Raw genomic sequence first — 22,928 nt, 5'->3', positions numbered from 1 at the left:
TTCGACAATCCACAATTTGTTTGACCCACATTCTCCATCAACCTTTGCCCAGATGACTGCTTCTGGTTTTGATGGTATTTGCTGACTCTCTTCCACTAGCACTCGTTTACTGCTGTAGCCTCTCTTGTAGCCGAAATTAAGTGGTACATCCATGTTCTTATATCGCATCATCTTGCTTTGCATGTCGATCTTGATGCCCTTGTCGATTAAGAAGTCCACTCCAATTATGATTTCATCAACAATCTCTGCCACTATAAAATTGTGTACTACCGTGACGTTCCCGATTGCGACTTCACATGATACTTCTCCTATAACCGTGCTGTCTTCTCCAGTGGCTGTACGCAATCTTGCTCCATGCAATGGTCTTATCTTCTTGTTTACTAAATCCGCTCGAATAATGGAATGGGATGCACCCGTATCTACAGTCAGTAAACGTTCGTTTCCATCCACATGTCCTCCGACAGTAAGATTGTTTGACCTTCTTCCAATTTGCGAGATAGAGTTTATGGGGCATTCAATTTAGGGAGCCAGCTGTCGCCCCTTGCGGCTGACTCGCTTAAGTTTAACGATTGAGTGGACTTGGAGATTTGCTCATATCCTTCAGCTCTGCGTTTACGGCCACCCACATTGTTTGAGCTATTGACCCCGGTGCTGCAATGTCGTGCAATATGACCTGGGTTGCCGCACTTGAAACATTTAATAACTCCGTCATTTTTCTGATGTGATCCCTTCAGTGCTTCCCAAATTGTGTCTACCCAATCTGGTCTTTCCACTTCCACACGATGAGCTTTGTATGCTGGTTTACTCAATAGTGAGGCCGTTTCCTGAGTCAATGCATGTGATACCGTTTCAGCAAATGTCAGCTTTGGGTTTGTGTATGTAGCCCGCTTCGTTTCCACGTCCCGTATGCCATTTATAAAACTCTGGATTTTTACCCTCTCGGTGTATTCCACGGGTGCGTCCGCATTTGCGAGATGAGCCAACCTTTCAACATCCGAGGCAAACTCCTGCAAAGTCTCATTCGCTCTTTGGTGACGGTTTTGCAATTCAATTTGGAATATATCTTTCCTATGCTCGCTTCCATAACGTCTCTCTAAAGCGCTCATCAATGTTTCGTAGTTGTTCCGCTCGTACTCTGGGATGGTCTGTAAGATTTCCGCAGCTGGTCCCTTTACAGCTACGAACAATGCAGCAACTTTATCTTCATCATTCCAGTAGCTGTTGCGGTCTTCTCAAATTGTAGCTTAAAGACCTGGAAAGGAACAGAACCGTCAAAGGATGGTGTTTTTACCTTTGGATTACTCGTTGAAACTGCTGGGCGGTTTAGCTGCAACTGCTCGATACGTCCTCTCAAAGCATCCACGTCGGCCTCGATTTTTTCTTCAAACTGTAAAATTTTCGTATCTTGCGCCTCCAACTTCTAGGAAATACGTCCTTCTTGCTCTTCCAGTTGAGCAGAGATCTGCGATGATATCTATGCTGAAATTTGCGCCGACATTTCGGATATCCGTGCCTCTTGTGCTTCAATCTTCGCTGTTATACGGTTCTCCTGCGATTCCAGCTGAGATGACATTTGCGACGACATTTCGGATATACGCGTTTCTTGTGCTTCCATCTTGTATGTTAGACGTGTCTCCTGCGATTCCAGCTGAGATGACATATTGGTGGATATTTGTGATGACATTTCTGTTATACGTGCCTCTCGCGCTTCCATCTTGGATGTTACTGTCGATGTTTGAGCAGTTATTGCAGCCAATATCATGTTCAAGTCTGTGCTGGTAATTGCCTGCGATGTTTTCTTTTTTCTCTTCAACTTTTGTTGTCTCCTCGCCATCAAGATGAAAGACATACTCTTCCACATCAATTCCTTCTGCTTCCATTGCCTCTCGTAGCCGTGCCTGAAGTTCGAGTTTAACACTGCTTGTTTTCAATCCACGGCTCTCCAACTCCTTCTTTAGTTGCTGGATCTTCAATTCACTGAACTTTGCCATGTCCTTGTTGTCCTCTGAAATTTATTCAACAATTCCTCTTCTGACACCAATTGTAACGAATTTACTTGCAAATCCTCTTATTTGCAATCCTCTGCTAAGTTCGAATCACTAAACTGTTGAATAAATAACTCCAATTTGTAATAATGCAAAATGACCTTTATTAAAGTACTTCACAATAACACTCAAACTGTGCAACGAATAGCTTGCTTAATAACCACACTGATTGATAGCTCAATGAAACTCTACTATTCAAAATAATACTGCTATTGCTCGCTAGATATCGTCTTAATCGAAACTGCTTGACAACTCAAATCAACTGAATCCCAGCGCCTCTACATCTGCGGCCTTTTATACTCTCTGGTTTCCTCGTTCGCATCTTCTAGAATCTACTACCAATGTCCATGAGCTCTCAAACTTCTCAGCTATAACTAAAATTGCACGATTTTATAGCTTCTCTCATACCCCACGCTTGTATGTGTGAGCGAAACTTCCACAATTATAATTGCCTACATTTAGGAGCATCTCAAATAAGATGTCTGCATATGGTTGTGCCTTGCCTCTCAGCTGCGTGTACCTACATATGTGCGGACATAATGATTGAATTATTGATGTGAATGTTGGTAGTTTACAGTCTCTCGCGCACACATAGGCGTATAAGTAAATGCATCTGTGTGTGACATCTCTCGGATGACTTATATATGTGTATACATGATTTGATTATTGACGTAAATATCGCTGAGCATGGCCTTAGCATCGCCTTAGTGATGGTATAGCTTAGTGATGCTAATATCCGTGACAGTACGATATGGGTATCAAATGAAATGTGTTAATGAGTATTTTAAAAGGGAGTGGGCCTTAGTTCTATAGGTGTATGCCTTTTCGAGATATCGTTATAAAGGTGGCGCAGGTTCCACTCTAGAATGCGTTTGTACAATATGGGTATCAAACGAAAGGTGTTAATGAGTATTTTAAAAGGGCGTGGGTCTTAGTTCTATAGGTGGACGCCTTTTCGAGAAATTGTCATAAAGGTGGACCAGGGGTTACTCTAGAATGTGACTGTACGATATGAGTATCGAGTATCGAATTAAAGGTATTAATGAGGGTTTTAAAAGGGAGTGGCCGTTAGTTGTATATGTGAAGGCGTTTTCGAGATATCGACCAAAATGTGGACCAGGGTGACCCAGAACATCATCTGTCGGATACCGTCAATTTATTTATATATGTAATACGAACAGCCACCGTGGTGTGATGGTAGCGTGCTCCGCCTATCACACCGTATGCCCTGGGTTCAACTCTCGGGCAAAGCAACATCAAAATTTTAGAAATAAGGTTTTTCAATTAGAAGAAAATTTTTCTAAGCGGGGTCGCCCCTCGGCAGTGACTGGCAAGCGCTCCGGGTGTATTTCTGCCATGAAAAGCTCTCAGTGAAAACTCATCTGCCTTGCAGATGCCGTTCGGAGTCGGCATAAAACATGTAGGTCCCGTCCGGCCAATTTGTAGGTAAAATCAGGAGGAGCACGACGCAAATTGGAAGAGAAGCTCGGCCTTAGATCTCTTCGGAGGTTATCGCGCCTTACATTTATTTTTTATTTATTTTTAATACGAACAGTATTCCTTCCAAGATTCCAAGGGCTTTTGATTTGGCCCTGCAGAACTTTTTCATTTTCTTCTACTTAATATGGTAGGTGTGACACCCATTTTACAAAGTTTTTTTCTAAAGTTATATTTTGCGTCAATAACCCGATCCAATTACCACGTTTTATCCCTTTTTAAACGGTTTTATTTAGCTTGAGTTGACAGGCAGGCTGCATGCATGGCCGTTGTGAACGAATTTTGTAATTGAAATTTAAGTAACTTCCCGATAAGCTACAAGCTTGAAACTTAGAATATAGTTCAGAACCCGCTGGCAATGCAATAATAAGAAAAAATCGCCGCTAGGTGGCGCAAGGATCGAGATATTCGCAAAATTCGCATTTATGGTCCGATTTGGCTCATATTTGGAACACATAATACATGTGAGAATAGAAATCGACCTGTGTAAAAAATACGCCGCTACGTGGCGCATGGATCGAGATATTCACACAAATCGTATTTGTGGCTCGATTTGGCTCATATTAGGAACACATAATACATAGAAAGCGACCTATGAAAAAAATCGCCGCTAGGTGGCGCAAGGATCGAGATATTCACAAAAATCGTATTTGTGGTCCCATTTGGCTCATATTTGGAACACATAATACATGCAAGAATAGAAAGCGACTTATGAAAAAAATCGCCGCTAGGTGGCGCAAGGATCGAGATATTCACAAAAATCGTATTTGGGGACCGATTTGGCTCATGCTTGGAACACATAATACATGCCAGAATAGAAAGCGACCTATCAAAAAAAAAAAAATCGCCGCTAGGTGGCGCAAGGATCGAGATATTCACAAAAATCGTATTTGTGGTCCGATTTGATTTGGTCCATATTTGGAACACATAATACATACATTAATAGAAAGCGACCTATGATGGCCGATTTGGCTCATATTTGGAACAAATATTGCGTACAGTCCGGTAGAAGCGACATAAGCATACGTGGCGCAGAGTCGAGTAAAGTCTTTGGAAGGATTATGTATTGAGGACTTAGGTTGTAACAAATTGTCAGGAAGGAGTCCTTGTAATAATGAGTCACTAAATGGACTAAATAGAATGAGAAATCATAGGCAATTAAATAAAGACTAAAAACTTGAAAATAAAATAATTAAAAAAAATTTTTTTAAGTTAAACGGTTTTATTGAAAACAATACTTACATGAAGTAATAATAATACGAAAAGCTAGAAAATAATTAGGTAGGTCCAAGGTACTAGTCATCACACTCCTTATCAATCTAGGGCGTTGATCAGACAATTAAATAAAAGCGTTGGACGCGTGAAATTTCTAAAAATGTAAGGCGTAGCATAACCTGATTAAGGTTCAGGTGGTCTTATATATGACTATCAATAGAAATTTGAAGCGTCCAAGGCTTTTATTTAATTGTCTGATCAACGCCCTAGATTGATAAGGAGTGTGATGACCAGTACCTAGGACCTACCTAATTATTTTCTAGCTTTTCGTATTATTATTACTTCATGTAAGTATTGTTTTCAATAAAACCGTTAAACTTAAAAAAAATTTTTTAAATTGTTTTATTTCATATTTGGTATAGATTTATGGCATTTTTTTAAATTTTCGTAGTTTTCGATATCGAAAAAGTGGGCGTGGCCATAGTCGGATTTCGACCATTTTTTACACCATTACAAAGTGAGTTCAGATAAGTGCGTGAACTGAGTTTAGTAAAGATATATCGATTTTTGATCAAGTTATCGTGGTACTGGAGCGGAAGGACAAACGGTAGACTGTGTATAAAAACTGGGCCTGGTTTCAACCGATTTCGCCCTTTTTCACAGAAAACAGTTATCGTCCTAGAATCCAAGCCCCTACCAAATTTTACAAGGATTGGTAAATTTTTGTTCGACTTATGGCATTAAAAGTATCCTAGACAAATTAAATGAAAAAGGGCGGAGCCACGCCCATTTTGAAATTTTCTTTTATTTTTGTACTTTGTTGCACCATATCATTACTGGAGTTGAATGTTGACATAATTTACTTATATACTGTAAACATATCAAATTTTTTGTTAAAATTTGACTTAAAAATATCTTTTTTTTTAAGTGGGCGTGGTCGTCCTCCGATGTTGCTAATTTTTATTAAGCATGCATATAGCAACAGGGGTAACGTTCTTGCCAAATTTCATCATGATATCTTCAACGACTGCCAAATTACAGCTTGCAAAACTTTTAAATTACCTTCTTTTAAAAGTGGGCGGTGCCACGCCCATTGTCCAAAATTTTACTAATTTTCCATTCTGCGTCATAAGTTCAACTCACCTACTAAGTTTCATCGCTCTATCCGACTTTGATAATGAATTATCGCAATTTTTCTGTTTTTCGAAATTTTCGATATCGAAAAAGTGGGCGTGGTTATATTCCGATATCGTTCATTTTAAATAGCGATATGAGATGAGTGCCCAGGAACCTACATATCAAATTTCATCAAGATACCGCAAAATTTACTCAAGTTATCTTGTTAACGGACGGACGGACAGATGGCCCAATTAAATTTTTTTTCGATACTGATGATTTTGATTGATTAGGAAGTCTATATCTATATCGATTCATTTATATATGTACAACCAACCGTTATCCAACCAAAGTTAATATAATCTGTGAGCTATGCTCAACTGAGTATAACAAAAGATTAGTTATGATAAAAATATTCGCTATGAGGAAATAACTATAGGAGATCTAATGTAGTGTAATGAGGAAATAACTATAGGAGATCTAATGTAGTGTTAGTAAAAAATGAAGCAGGTCATAAGTTAGATAGTAGATATAAAGGGGCCTATAAGGTAGAAAATATCGATAAAAATAATAATTTTACTCTGATACCCTATAAGGTAGAAAATATCGATAAAAATAATAATTTTACTCTAATACCGTATAAAGTAGAGAATATCGATAATAAAAATAATTACACTTTAATCCCGTCTAGAATAGGAAATAATGATAAGCAAAAATTTCCCAGTAACACAGAAAATAACGTTATCATAAACAATAAGGAAATAATAATACACAAAAATTCACTTAAATTAATAGAATAAGTAAATTGTCAACCTATAGACATAAAATACAAAATATAGAATTAATTTATATTTAATTAAATAAACATAGAATGCTCATGCATTCGCCAAATGTATAAGCATTCTGAAAAAAAGGGAGATGTAGTGTAAACAGCCAACAATTTCAATGCCAAATGAGTAAACCAGTTAATGTGCTACCCTGTTTAGGCCCAATGCCTAACTTTTACCTGATTGACGGCGCCTCTCCCTAATGTTTTAATAATATTTCCAGCCACCCACACTCACGCCTACATTTGTGTGCATGCATGCACATGCATGCGGTTCATACACATGCACGTGTGTGTGTGCAGGTTGTCAGCACCCATGCACGTATATGTGGGGGTGGCTGTATGTGTGGCCTTTCCCCTCCTTAACACCAGAGGACTTTTTCGCGGCTTAGCGGTTGTCCTCAACGGGATAACCGGCCTCTTTTATGATCGACAGCCAAGCAGTTCACACCGCCCAGGATCGCCATCGTCACGTTAAACACAAAGGTAATATTGTATCCACTTTATATTTCCTCTAATTAAATATTATTTTATAACGAGGAAAACCCTCTTGTGTTTTGCTTATTTCATTTCGAGTGAACCATAAATCCCGAGATCGACCCGCGTGCGCCTGTTGTTGTTGTTGTTGTAGCGATTAGGTTACTCCCCGAAGGCTTTGGGGAGTGTTATCGATGTGATGGTCCTTTAGATCCGATACGCTCCGGTAACAGCACCATTAAGGTGCTGGCCCGACCATCTCGGGAACGATTTATATGGCCACATTAAACCTTCAGGCCATCCCTCCCCCCCCCCACCCCCAAGTTCCCTGAGGAGCTTGGGGTCGCCAGAGCCTCGTCTGTTAGTGAAACGGGATTCGCCGCTCGAAGGTGAGGTTCACAATTGGGTTGGAGAAGCTATTTATTGCGCTACACAACCCCTTGAATCCCCCCGCGTGCGCCTCTCCACTGCTTGTTTCAGACGCACCCAGGCCGAACATTGGTCCTTACTCCCCGAAAAAGGAACTAAAAGCACCTACAAATTACAGTCCACATATCAACCTGCACATCACATTTGCATACTACACAATTTGCCAGAGGATTGCCACAATAAATTTTATTTGCCACATCAGATCACAGCAGCCAAAAATTGACAAGGAGTAAGTTGGAGGTTTATATTGTACATAGGTGACCAGAGCCACATAATATTCGCCAACCACAGCACAGCACAATCAACTTTTCTTACGACAATCTAAGAAGTAAGTGTTATATTTCTTGCCACTTTTTTTGAGTGTTGTTTTTTTGCAAAATAAAGAAGAAACCCGTGTAGTGCGCGAAAAATTAAAATCAAAAAAAAAGTGAAAACAGTGAAGTTATTTAGTGAACACCAATTTATTTTTCTATTTTCAAAGGTTAAATTACTTGGTTTGCTAGCCTTTATTTCAGTCCTTGTGATTATCTGGTCTATCCCCCCAGCAGTGGTAAGGTGTTCCAGACACAACACAAGGAAGAGGGTAACCTAACCTAACTTTCCGCACCATACTAAATAGGTTTTGGTTGTTGTTTTTTTTGCACATCACAAACACGAAATTAAGTTCAATTTAATTAATTAATCCGGTGCTGACTTACTTTTTAAACACTTTTTACACTTTTTTGCGCTTGGTTTCGAATATCGCACGCACTTTTTCACTTTTCCAAAAATACACCCATTATTTGTGGAGGTGGCGAGTGGTCCCCTTTTTTTTGTTGTTGCCGCTGAGACAAAAGTTTCTACATTAATTCTTTTGCTATTGTCGCTGCTGTGACAAAAGGTCCTTAAAACAAACCCTTTTTTCGTTGTCGCTACTCTGACAAAGTCTGCAATAAACAAAATAAATAATAAACTTCGAATTTCAATAGTGTTTATTTACGGCTGGGCAGGTATTTTTACTCTAAAGCGTTCCATTTCTATAATCGGCAATTTTCTCGTTAATAAACGTAAATAAAACAATGGAAACCTACATCCGTTTAGCAGAATCAATCGCAGAGTTTGATAAAGATTACAGCCTTATTCCGGAGAGCGACCATAGCAAACACACCCTTGCAATACAGCAGGAAGAGTTGCGGCTCTTGTGGAAGAAGGTAAAGTCTGCGTTTGATTCGCTATTGGGATCTGATGAGGTGTCAGCGGATGACGTTATGGCGATCAGAACGAAGCAAAAGGCAGCATACGCAATCTACGTGCGATGTTCAGCGTCTATATCTGCTGAGGCAGAAAAATACAAGAAGGATGAAAAGAACGTCAACCCTGAGCAAGAACCTCATGGGCATAAAATTCGCCTCCCTGCTTGCGACACGGAAGTTTTTAAATGGGATTATCTGTCTTGGCCAACTTTTCGCGACCTTTTCACGCCAATTTATATAAACAATTCCAGCTTGAAAGGGGTGGAAAAGTTATTCCATCTCAACAACAAAACGCAGGGCGAAGCAAAAGACATCGTGAAAAAATGCCCCCTCACAAATGAAGGTTTCGAGATGGCCTGGAAAAACTTGTGTGAAAGATACGAAAACAAACGTATCTTAGTTAACACACAACTACAAATTTTGTTTAACTAAAAAAAGGTAAAAGTAAGTGTGGCAGTTCAATAAAAAAGCTCCAAAATGATATAAATAATTGTATATCGTCCCTCAAATGCCACAAAATTGACACTTCCTATTGGGATGCAATCCTGACTTATCTCTGCTCAACCAAGCTACCAGAGAGCACGTTGGCTCTATGGGAGCAAAGTATAGATCATAAAATGGACATATCCAAGTGGGAGGATATGGATAAATTCTGTCTAATCGGTTTCAGACACTTGAAACAGTGTCTGGTTTTACAGGGCATGCCACTTCGAAAGTGCGAAAACCAAACGCGTCGCGACAATCAACAGAACCCCCTACGAAAAGACTTGGTGCCTTTCAAACAAAGGTATCCAGACCGACGTCAAAGGCAATGTGTAAAATGTGCAAGTCCGGAGAGCACAGATTACGAAACTGTTCACGCCTTTGGGAGTTAACCCCTCCAGAAAGGATTAAATTCATAACATCTACAAGTGGTTGTCTGAATTGTCTATCCCCAGTACACACAGTGACCAGATGCACCAGTTCCTACAACTGCAATACGTGCCACTCTCGTCACCATACGCTCCTGCATGCGGGTACCCTACAGAAAAACACCACCTACAACCAGCCCCAATACTCCTACGATAATAGGCCCTCTACTTCTAGACAGGCATTAGCGAGACAGGAATCAGAAAAACTAGGTTCAAACGGGAACAAAAATGTGACATCCTGTCATACGAATTCCAGCACAGGTGTGCTATTAGGAACCGCTCGCGTACATATTCACCATAATGGTACCGACTTCTCCGCGCGGGCATTAATTGATTCAGGGTCTGAATGTTCTTTTATAACTGAAAGACTGAAACGCAGAACCAATTTGCCAGCGAGAAAAATGCATGCTCAAGTTGCGGTGTCAGCTCAGGTGAAAGAAGCATCCAAAATTGAATTACGTTCACCAGTGGATGCCTGCTTCAGCCTGACTACACCCGTTCTAGTCCTAACCAAACTCACTGGGAATCTTCCACCCTGCCATATCAACGCCATGACTATGCAGGCATTCCCAGACTTGGTTTTGGCAGACAAGATGTTCTACATCAACGAAGACGTAGACCTCATACTTGGAGGAGACATATATCCCCAAATTATACTGAGCGGTCTGAAAAAGAATGTACTAAATACACTTTTGGCCCAAGAGACAGTGTTCGGTTGGATACTAACTGGTCGCATCGAAGCACCGAGTCCAACGAAGAGCATCATGTCATTCTACAACGAGGTTGCATTGGACAACCAATTAAAAGCTTTCTGGGCGGTAGAAAATGTTCCCAAAAACAAAATGCTTAATGAAGAAGAAAGGTATTGTGAACAATTATTTAAGGACACAACAAAACGTGATGAAAGTGGAAGATATACAGTTTCGCTACTATTAAGGCAGGATTACCCTAAGAAGATTGCATTAGGACCGTCCCTAAAGCGCGCATGTTCACAATTCTTCAGAAATGAGGGGCGATCACTGAAAAACCAAGAGTTTGGGAAAAAGTATGTTCGGGTGTTATCCGAATACGAAACGCTTGGACATATGAGAAAAATCAAAAACAATATTCCATCCGATGATTCAGATAATTATTTCCTGCCCCACCACGCCGTTGTAAAGGCGGAAAGTACCACTACCAAGGTGCGCGTCGTCTTCAACGCGTCAAGTCCGACAGCAAATGGCATTAGTCTAAACGACATACTCCACCCAGGTCCAGTACTCCAAGCAGACTTGCCTATTTTAATTCTACGTTGGAGACTGTACCGCTTTGTCTTTAATAGTGACATAGAAAAGATGTATAGGCAAATTTGGGTGACCGATAATCACGCCAAATTTCAAAGAATTGTCCATCGAACAGCCCCCAACGAACCCATCAGTCTTTACGAACTGAAGACTGTCACCTTTGGTGTAAACTGCGCCCCCTACCTCGCGATACGGTCACTTCTACAATTGGCTGATGATGTAGAAAATACCCACCCAATAGCATCGGGTATATTACGCGAAAGTATGTATGTCGGCGACGTTTTATATGGAGGGCATACAATAGCGTCAACTGTCAAAGCAAGAAAAGAGATTCGCGAAGCATTACACTCAGCTGGCTTTCCATTGCGCAAGTAGGCATCAAATTGTGAGGAAATCCTTCAGGACATCCCCAAAACGGATCTACTCAGCGAGGACTTCCTAGCGTTTGAAGAGGCTAGCTCGGTGAAGGCACTCGGAATACGATGGAACGCGCATTCAGACATGTTTTACTTCACCGCAGGAGCTTTAGAGAGTGTCGAGAACATCACCAAACGCGTAATCCTATCCGCTATAGCCAAACTTTTCGACCCTTTAGGCTGGCTTTCACCAATGGTCATAGTGGCAAAAATACTAATGCAGAATATCTGGTTAGAGGGCACCGGGTGGGACGAGCCTGTCTCCCCAACTACCTTAGAACGGTGGGAAAATTTCACCGAACACTATAGCGAAATAGATAACATTAGGATACCGCGGTGGGTAAATTTTTCACCGGAAGACGACATAGAAATCCACGGCTTCTGTGACGCTTCCGAGAAAGCATATGCCGCAGCGATATACATGCGCGTGAAAAGAGACGATCAGGTTTTCATACACTTACTTTTAGCAAAAACCAGAGTAGCGCCAGTGAAAACCATCTCGCTACCACGTTTAGAACTTTGCGGCGCCGTGCTGCTTGCAGAAATTATGGAATCAATATTCCGAAACATTCATTTGGGACCAGCAAAAGTTCACCTCTGGACGGATTCAACCATCGTACTCCCATGGATAAGAAAGCCGCCCTGTTCCTAGTCAACCTTCGTCGCACACCGAATCACTAAGATCATCGATATGGTCGGTAGCAAGGACTGGCTTCACGTGGACTCGGAATCTAATCCAGCAGATCTAGGAAGCAGAGGACTACTTGCATCAGAGTTGGTCCACACTTCGTTGTGGTGGCAGGGACCTTCTTGGCTGCAAGAAGACAATTCCCACTGGCCAGCACAAGAGACCGAATACAAAACGTCCGTTGAGGAGAAGAGGGCACAAACATATGCCACGACAAGGGTAGATCATGTAGATATTCTCGACCGTTTTTCAAATTTACCCAAGGCTTTGAAGGTTCTATCCTATGTTAGGAGGTTTTATAAAAGAACTCACCCAAGAACAAAAGCCGCGTTCCACGAAAAGGCGTGTATAATCTCAGCCGATGAGATTAAGGCAACGACTCAAGCATTAATACGAGTCTGCCAGAAACAATTTTATGGGACAGAATATTTAAAATTGAAAAATAGGGAACCTGTTGATCGAAAGGGTGAAATACTGTCACTCAACCCATACATCGACAAAGATGATATTATTAGAACAGGGGGGCGTCTAGGGGCTTCAAAAGACATGTCATACAATGAGCGCCATCTGATCATCTTGCCTTACAATTGTAGGCTGTCTCGCCTTACAGTTATGATGGCTCATCATGACTCCCTTCATGGCGAGAGCCAATTCATACTCTGTCTTATCCGAACCCAATACTGGATACCGAATGTCAAGACCATGATCAGAGCCATCATCCACAATTGCAAAACCTGCATTATTCACCGAAAGCAGGCACAGTCCCAAATTATAGGGACCCTTCCCTGCGAACGGACTACTTTTAACCGCGCGTTCACCAATACCGGGGTAGATTTTGCGGGGCCTTTCGACATCAAAAGCTACCGCGGTAGGGGATGTCGACTGTCAAAAGGCTACGTATGCCTTTTCGTCTGTTTCTCCACTAAGACCATCCACTTAGAAGCCACTAGTGACCTTAGTACCCCATGCTTCCTCGCGGCCTTATCGCGTTTTATCGCGAGAAGAGGATATCCGAAGAACATCTACTCCGACAATGGTACGAACTTTGTCGGAGCATCAAGATCTTTACGATCCGAATTTAAAGCCTTTCTGGCCGAAAGCCGAGACAAAACAGTCTCAAAGTATAGCCATCAAGCATTGAGCTGGCATTTTATTCCCGCCGCCGCTCCACATATGGGCGGCCTGTAGGAAGCGGGAGTGAATAGCTTCAAAAGCCACTTCAAAAAGATTGCTTCTCCCCCCAAATATACTATGGAGGAGTTCCAAACACTTTTGTGCAGGATTGAGGCGTGCCTCAACTCGCGCCCTCTCAGTCCAGGGTCGAATGACCCAACGGACCTGGAACCACTAACCCCAGGACATTTCCTAACCGGCAGCCACCTGCTGGCTCCACCAGAACCAGATGCCAGTGAGAGCTCTGCCTCGATGATTAATCGATGGCAGAAAGTCAAAGCCCTCCATCACACTTTCTGCAAACGGTGGAAGGTGGAATATCTATCCGAACTTCAAAAACGAGTGAAGTGGAAGCATCCCAAAGAAAATATAAATAACGAGTGGAGGCTAGGTAGAGTCGTCAACGTACACCCCGGTGAAGATAACCGAGTACGTGTAGTCGATCTCTTTACCGAGAAGGGTCAAGTCAGACGTCCTTTGGTCAAACTGATCCTTCTTCCCAACGGAGGAGACGGATTGCGAGAAGGCCAATAGCTCCTCGTAACAAGCCCTCCGTTCCTCTCCCTCACTCCCTTCCGAACTCCACTTCCCTATCGATAATCCACCAAAAACCCAGCGCTCGCTCACCGAGGCCAATTAACCACCCTAATGCAGATCCCCATCTGCCACAAAAAACTTATTTTTAATTTTCAAAACCAAACCCCACTTCACTCACTCACCCCGAGCGAGGACACCAGAAACCTAACGCAGACTCAGGGTCTACTACGGAATGCAGATGCACTCAGCCAAAGGAACGAGGCCAAGCAATAACCTAACGCAGATTCGATATCTGCCACAGAACCGAAAGGCATTCGGCCCACTAGATTTTAATTTTTAAAAACCAATCCACAATTCACCCGCTCTCCCAGAGCGTGGACAGCAAATCAACCCAAATTCACCCGCTCACCCCGAGCGAGGAGGACAGAACACCTACACACTCGGCCAAAGGCGCGAGGCCAACAAAATGTATCAGGATTCATCCCATCACCCAAAAACTTGAAATAACTATTAAAAAATAGTTAAAATGGAAAGCAACCGTTTCCTTTTTAACTATAAATACAATCAAATAAAAATCCATGCTCAACTACCCATAGAGATTGCACCTAACCAAATACGTGCCTCTTTTCGAAAAGGAGGTATCTTCTTTTCCACAACTGAAGAAAAAAAATGAAATTCCGAATTTTTTTCGTGGTGTTCTATTGTTCGTATAATTTCTTTCTTGTAATTGGCTACATTGAAGGCAAAGGCACCAAGCAAAACCGGTGTTTCACTCGATTAGGCATTCAATAAAGCAATAATGAGACAGTTAAGAATTTATATATATATATATATATATCGATTTTTTTTATCAGTATCCATATACATATAATTTAATGGCTATAAAATTCAAATATGCAAATGTAGTAGTGTATAATGTCGTCCCAGTAGAAGGTATCTCTCTGCCGATTCGAAAGAAAGGGTTTTAGAACTCCCCCAAAAGTAACGATGCGAGTTCATCCATTTGAATCTGACACTATGACAGCACTCGAAGACTTCGGGATAAGAATATAACCACCCCATAGTGAAGTACCATTTGATTTCTGATGTCAGTTCATAATTAATGTCAATAAGCGCTTATCTGTTCGTATACTTTTTCAGTTGTTACATTTTGAATGTGTTTTAAAACAAAAAAAAAGTTTATTAAAATGATTTCTTATTGTTAAATACAATATATATTATGCTGTCTACACCTGCGTTCAGTTTCTATGTGTTTGAATTGTGTATGTGCTGGCTTATGCATTCTACATTTTTGCTTTCAATGGCACCGCATCAACAAGTATATGCAATGCCATTTTTAAATATTCCTCAGCTGAACAAATCTGCTCGCAGGGATAATCCTTGGCATGCTGCGTAAGGAATTCACAGTATTTACGATAGTTATCCAAAGCAAAATCATAGTCATACTCCGCCAAACTTTTCATATCCGTCTCATCATTTGCATATGATACATAGAATTTCGGTTGTAATTTACCAAAATTGAGATAATCATTTATGCAAGCTTCACATTTACATATAAAACGATACTGCATGGGTAAGGTTTCGCAGCGTTGCTCTTTAGAGAAACGAACAGATATGCCTTTGTGCCTTGATATACACGTAATGTATTCGGCGCGCATGAATGATTCAGCAGAGATAGGAAAGCGAATGCACCAGATGAATGTGTTGTATCATCTTTAGTTTCATTTACTTGTTCCACCAAATCAATACCATGCATATTAGATGGTATAATAGTTCAGTAAAAAAATGTTCACCCTCCTCACCGCCAAGAAACTCTTTAAATGGCGTATGTTCAATAACAAAATGCTTTAGTACTGCGCATACAACACAACGTTGAAATAAATCAGACAAGGTGCGTAAATTTTGATTCGTTACCAATCCATGTATAGCACGATAGTGTTCTCTTGGCGTCAAATTCGCATAATCCAAATCGAATGCAGACTTATTTTGATTATTCGGATCATCACAAAAGGTCACCAACTCTTCTATAGTAGGAAAGAGTTCAATAGCTGATAGGCATTCACGCAACGCAATACCATGTATCTTATTGAACATTTTATGTAGTAAATCAATAATAGGATATTCATATTTGTGAAATGTGGCGAAAGCACGTTCACGACACTCTTCCGAGCAAAACATTACCGAACAACAATTGTCACAAGGTATTAATGATAAATAGTTTTCCACCTGACAAGTGGCACAACGTATATAACGCATCGGTGGTAAGAGTGTTGAACAAAATGGTTCTTCCGTTGCGACAAGATCGCCAACAACCAAATCACGATTGGTACATATAAAACGTCCAGATTCTTCCGTATAATGGATTTCGAGGCAATCTGCTATATTGGGTATTTGCGGATGTGGTGGGAAGGACATTTGAAAATCATATGGCTGTATATCGCCTGGTTGTTGATCCAACAATTGACGGCAATCTTTTTCGCGTTTATCGAGTCTATGCATTAGACGCGTGGGATAATTAGCTTTGCGCGCCAGTTCAACATTGACCAGACATTCATGATAGCGTTTCCATTCGTAAAGCACAGCCGAACGATTGGCATAACCTATAGATAAGTTCTCTGAATCAGGTTCCGAATAGCAAATGCTTTTGTTGTATAGCTCCAAAGCATTAAAGTATTTGCGGTTTTTAAGGGAAAACTGCTCATTGCCCAGCATACGATATTCGGAAATTTTTTTATTGTACTTTTCCTCGCGCAGTTTAACATTTATTAATATCTTTTCAATGTACTTAAAGTCGATTAGCACATGTTCTACAAAATTAACCCTCGAATAATTTTTTCTTAGTTCATTAAATTTGCCTGATATGATGCCAATTAACTTCCAATCGCTAAGTTTTTTTATAAGATTGCCGGGCAGTTTGCTGGCGGATTAAGATGTTGTTGCAACAAGGTAAAAGTTCTATTGTATAAATAGCGGGGCTACAAATCTATAAAGGCTGTTGACTACCGTAAAAACTTGTAAATTTCATTAAAATTTGTAAATCTGAAACACTTTCTGCGTGCCACTAGCAACTGCAGGTGCATGCCGTTATTTCACCCACAATTCGTGCGAGAATTTTCTGCTCCAATTTAAAACTTCTTGCAGCAGCCGCGCGCATATTAGGCACACAACCATACGCACAGCACACACTTTGGGATCTTTGTAGTGCACCGCCTGTTTTTTAGAATAGATTTTCTTCAATATATGGTAATGTGTTCCAGGTTGTTTTTACTTGATATCGTTATTTATAATATACTCGTCACTTTTATATAAAAAATTATACAGTTTAGGCCATAAAGTTATTAAAAAGTATATCTTAAAAATATGTTGGAAGATTTCATCTTCTTTTCCGCGAGCTGCCAGATATGTCAAAGAAAAGCGGCGTTATAAAAACTGATGTTAAGGGTGAAAAACTTTGTAGTATCAATGGCATCATGCAAGCACGGAAAACAAAATTTATATAATGTTTAAATAATCTACAAATATACATACCTACATTCATATACATACGTACTGTGGCAAATTATTCGCTTAATCACTCAAAACCACACCGGCATGCTGACTACGATTTTCCGACAAAGCAGGCAAATATTCCCAACGATCGGCGCTGGCATCATAACGTTCACAATTTGAAACACCCATACCATGTGCCCAAAGCTCAGCTCCACCATCATTCACATTTAGTTCACATACACCACCAACAGCATGCAAAAAATTATTATCTGCTTGAATAGGCGCAATAGTTTTCCTTTTTTTTTTAACAGGTAGAGTGTGAAATCATCCGAGCACGATACCATTTTACCACGATACTGTATGGAAAGGTCCCGTACGCAGTACATAATCTGTATTCAGGGCAATATGATTCACCCAATGTGCATGTCCGGAAAAGGTTCGACAAAGCACTCCATCACTTGCACGCCACATTTTTACAGTGCGTTCTTTAGACGAAGTGTTGTTTATAAGGCCACGCCGTAGTAAGAAATGAAATGAAAGAACGGAAAATCACTTGATACACTTCCCGTTGTTTCAATTCATAGGAATTTTACATTCTATACACGGGTATGTATGAATGTGCGTTTTTTTGTTTTTGCCGTTGGTATGATGGCAGTGAGCGGAATTCTAAAGTGAAAATAGTAGTAGTTGGTAGATTTTTTACCAAGAAAACAATAGCTACAGTTATTATTTGTACCAAACAATTAATAATTTATTGTAAAACAAATAACGCGCATTTCAAGGAAATGACACTTTAAAACTCGTAAACAAGACAAAATTACATGTACATTTGTATATACCTACCTAGCTTATGCCTATACGATACTCACTTTTTTCCTGTATCGTGAGTGTGAGATACTGACAGACACGCACCAAAACGTCGAATCACAACAACAATATTCCAAAGTACCAAAAATACTGCCACAAAATAACCAATTTCGGCATGTTCGCGTTTACGTAGAACTTTTTATTTTCGTCCAAATTATTCACGGAAAAAAAAACTGAGAAAAATAGCGCAGAAAATATTCTCGTGCTCAGTTACTATATTTATCTCATCAAAAATTTATTTCCTGTTTAAGTTCTTCACAAATTTTTCAAAATTGACTGATTTGGTCAGTATCGCCTCCTAATGTTAGTTGGGTGGGCTCGGCAAATTCAATACTTTAAAATTATCGCAGTATACGTTTTCAGTGCGAAAATACTGAAATATTGGTAGAATCTAAGTTTTGGTAGCAGAAGTAGTAGAAAATGAAAAATGGGTCAAAACGGTTGGTCACTCTACCAACGGCGGTAAAGTCCGTGCACTGACTGCCCATATACTTATACCAACGTATGTACATATATATGCCGAGTCTAAATGTACATTATATTAGGGATGCATAAAAAGATGCAAACGGGTACCCAAAAACCCGTTTCTGACAATCGGTATCGGAGCCAAATACACTTCGGGAACCGTGCCTTTTCATAAAGGCCATCAAAAAAACAGGACTACAAGCGTACTTAGGGTAAACTTGAACAAATAATCGAAGGGCAATACAAAAAAAATGATTCATTCTACAAATTTTTCTCTTTTTATTTTTTCTTTATATAGCATACAATTTTGCTCTCCAATCATTTTTTTCTTTTTTTTTTGTGGCGGGCAGGAAAGTTGTTGGTTTTTGGCACCAACAACACAAATAACAGCGAATCAAAAGAACCCACGCTATACACTTTCTACCCGGTTCGGTACTAGAACGAAATCGTAATCGTGCGAACCGAAAATCGTAAATGCTAATTTTTCTGTAGCACTAGTGTGCCCGTGGCTAACTAAAACGCTACCGGGTGACACAAAATAAACAAAATAAGGCACTAAAGACCCAGGCACATAACGTGCAGGGAAAGATGCCATGCACATAATGTGCGCCAAATATTTTTTTGCAGCATCAGAGGTTTTCCCCCTACACACGCGCTAATAAAATTTCCTAACCTCGATAATACAATTAGGGACCACTCGCCCCCGCATTTTCGAGAATGACTCGACCCAGCTAAACATATTGCACTTCTTTCAGGAAAATGGGTCGTTTTGCCGCTTTGAAACGTAATGCTGCCACGAACGCAGCGCGTTATTCGTCGGAATGTCGAGTGTGTCTTGAGCGACACCCTATCCGCTTGTGCCCAACCTTTCGGGCGAAAAGGCCAGAAGAGCGCCTCTACGTAACCATTCGCGAAAGCTACTGCGGAAATTGTCTGGCGCCAGAACACCGCTCTAACGCGTGCCCAAGCCAAGGGCGATGCAAACGGTGCGGCGAGAAGCACCACACGATGCTGCACATCGCCTCGATCGACGAAGAGGAGCAGCTATTATGAGAAGCCCGCTCCAAGCCATGGAGCGTCCAAGTGGAAGAGGAGATAGATTCACCCCGAGAGCGGATAGACGACTCAATCTTTTTATATGCGTCGGACGCTGGAACGGAGACTGGACCTCTTCGTCCACCCCGAAACCGAGATGCCAGCCGAACCGGAGCGGAGACGCGGTCTCTTCGCCCGACCATACCGCGTACAGCTAAATCATTTCGACCACTTCTGCAGCACGAGAGGAAACGGCTCCAACAAGGGACATCGACAGCACAGCGCCATACATATAACGGCCGAGCGGATACCCGGTCTCTTCGCCGGCAAACCAGGAACCCCCAACGGAGACGATATTCGCGCGACCGCAGAGCGGAGACAAGGCCTCTTCACCTGCACCAACGACATCAGCCACAAGATCGCAGCCACGGATGCAACCCGCTGCAGCTCACCACAGTGTCCGCCTTCCGGTCAGGGCTCGTAGCCCAGCATTCAGCGGCCACCGCCACCATGATACCAACGGTAGCGATCACACCCACCGCGGTCGTGAAGACAGAAGCTGGGGGGCGGCTACACCTCGTGCGTGCCTTAATCGACGGATGCTCCCCCACCACCGTGATCGCAGATGAGCTCGCCCGGGAGCTCCAACTCCCTACCAGCACCATTGGCGGGCAAGCAGGATGCCTACTACGCATACGAGGAAGACACGGTCAAAATAAACGAATTGCAAACCATGCGGCGGTCGTGTCCAGTTTTCGGCGAATGGCCCCCACGACCAGCGTCGACAACGCCATCGCATCCCCGTATGCACATCTCCGTCTGGCGGATCCACAATTTTATTCATCCGCCCCGATCCGCCTCGTACTAGGGACAGACGTATATGCGGAAATAATACTACCAGGGATTCTGCCCATCACGTTTGGCCCTTTGCTAGCTCAGAGTACCATCTTCGGTTGGGTACTCTCGGGCACAACGAAGGCCTACTATCAAAATGTTCGGCAACGACCGAAATACATGAATTTTTACACTCTTATACTTTGTTATTTTTATGGAATTTTTGGTGTACACAGTTGAAAAAGACTTGCATTGTGAATTCGTACCAGCGAAAAATCTTTCTATTCCTCCATTGCCATACCTACGTGTCAAATAATAGCTGACAGGGAGAACGGCTGTCGCGAATGGCCATATAATAGAAGAAAGGTTTGTTTTTCTTTTGCTCGCCGTTATTAAATTGAAGTGCCATGAATTGCACATTTGTTTCAAATCAGCTTTCTTTTAAATTTGTATACAGAAAATCAGACTACATATTAATATTAATTTCTAAAATCAAGTTTATAGATTAAAGTTGAGCCACCAGCTATGCAGGCATTTTAAAATATGTAAATAAATCAAATCTACAAAAAGGTTTGAAAACCACTGGTGAGGTAATGAGCTAAGTAATCGAACAGCGATTGAGCAGGTGATCGCGGCTGTTTACTATTGTGAACGCCTTTATCAAACATTCGCCACTTGTATGAATTCACAATGGAGGTATGCTTTTACACTTCTTTATCATTACAATCAGTTATTATTTATTGAATTTTTCTTCATACAAAATCCTTTGTTTGGAAAGGAACCAATGAATTTGTAATAAACGGCAAGAAATATCAACACGTATATCTTCTTACTTCTGTTCGCAATCCCTAGCTCTAGACAAACCTGGCTCAGGCCTTGAACCATAACGCGAAAGTGCCGAATGACCGAGGCATCAGCAACCAAGCTCGCACACTGCGCAAACCATCTTGCGTGTCGCCAAGCCGGCGGACTGGCCGGCGTTATGTTAAGTTAGATATAATTAGTTATAAGTTTTTTATTCTTTTTTTCCTCTTCTTCACGTTCGGTGATCCTTGGCGGACTGTGACGTTGCGTACCGCAAGGGGGGCGGCATGTTTAGGCCCAATGCCTAACTTTTATCTGATTGACGGCGCCCCTCCCTAATGTTTTAATAATATTTCCAGCCACCCACACTCACGCCTACATTTGTGTGCATGCGGTTCATACACATGCACGTGTGTGTATGCAGGTTGTCAGCACCCATGCACGTATATGTGGGGGTGGCTGTATGTGTGGCCTTTCCCCTCCTTAACACCAGAGGACTTTTTTGCGGCTTAGCGGTTGTCCTCAAAGGGATAATCGGCCTCTTTTATGATCGACAGCCAAGCAGTTCACCCCGCCCAGGATCACCATCGTCACGTTAAACACAAAGGTAATATTGTATCCACTTTATATTTCCTTACACTCTAATTAAATATTATTTTATAACGAGGAAAACCCTCTTGTGTTTTGCTTATTTCATTTCGAGTGAACCATAAATCCCGAGATCGACCCGCGTGCGCCTCCCCACTGCCGGTTTCAGACGCACCCAGGCAGAACAGGGGCATTTCCTAATTGTTGTTGACAGCGCAATTCACACGATTTAATACAGATGTGTGTACACCGCACGACTAAACCAAATTTGCATTTAGGCAAATTTGCTGACATTGCATTTCCCACAGACGTCGTAACTCAACACAAATGTGTAGGTACATATTTGTGTCGATTTGTATGTAGGTATGTAAGTATGTATATTTAAAGTAAATATATATGTAAGAATATTGTAACGAATTTACTTGCAAATCCTCTTATTTGCCATTTTGCTAATGAAAAAATGGCCTTTATTAAAGTACTTCACAATAACACTTATACTTCGCAACGAATAGCTTGCTTAATAACCAAACTGTTTGATAGCTCAAACGAAACTGACTTTCAAAATAATACTGCTATTGCTCGCTAGATAGCGCCTTAATCGAAACTGCCCATAGCGCCTCTACCGCTGATGTTTTATACTCTGTGATTTCCTCGTGGCATCTTCTAGGCGCTTCCTTACTTAGTTAGTTATAAATTTCTCAGCTACAACTACAGATATATAATTTCTCATTTGAGTAATACTTGCGCAAATTTTGCCCTCTATTGTGACAACTCAGATAAGATATATGCATGTGTTTGTGCATTGCTTCTCCGCTGCTCGTATACGTACATATGTGTAGACGCAATTATAGATTCGTTTATGTAGATACATAATGATTGAATTATTGATGTGAGCAGCACCCCTTAGTTTTGCTAATATTCGTAACAATATGTTTAGAATAATTTAGTATAAATAAGCGAACAATATTTGAATAAAGATTCATTCACTCATTCACTCATTC

General features: G+C 41.2%; 1 protein-coding gene and 1 pseudogene across 5 annotated transcripts in view; one reads left to right on the top strand and one right to left on the bottom strand.

Annotated features, from left to right (window-relative positions):
* fusl (fuseless) overlaps nucleotides 1-22,928 on the top strand; it is an 871,305-nt gene that overhangs the window by 563,225 nt on the left and 285,152 nt on the right. The window lies entirely within an intron of this gene.
* On the bottom strand, nucleotides 15,129-17,805 carry LOC137240028 (SET and MYND domain-containing protein 4-like; annotated as a pseudogene).

The sequence above is a fragment of the Eurosta solidaginis genome, chromosome 2 (assembly GCF_040869045.1).
Source record: "Eurosta solidaginis isolate ZX-2024a chromosome 2, ASM4086904v1, whole genome shotgun sequence".
NCBI lineage: Eukaryota > Metazoa > Arthropoda > Insecta > Diptera > Tephritidae > Eurosta > Eurosta solidaginis.
This window is presented reverse-complemented; position numbering and strand designations above follow the sequence as displayed.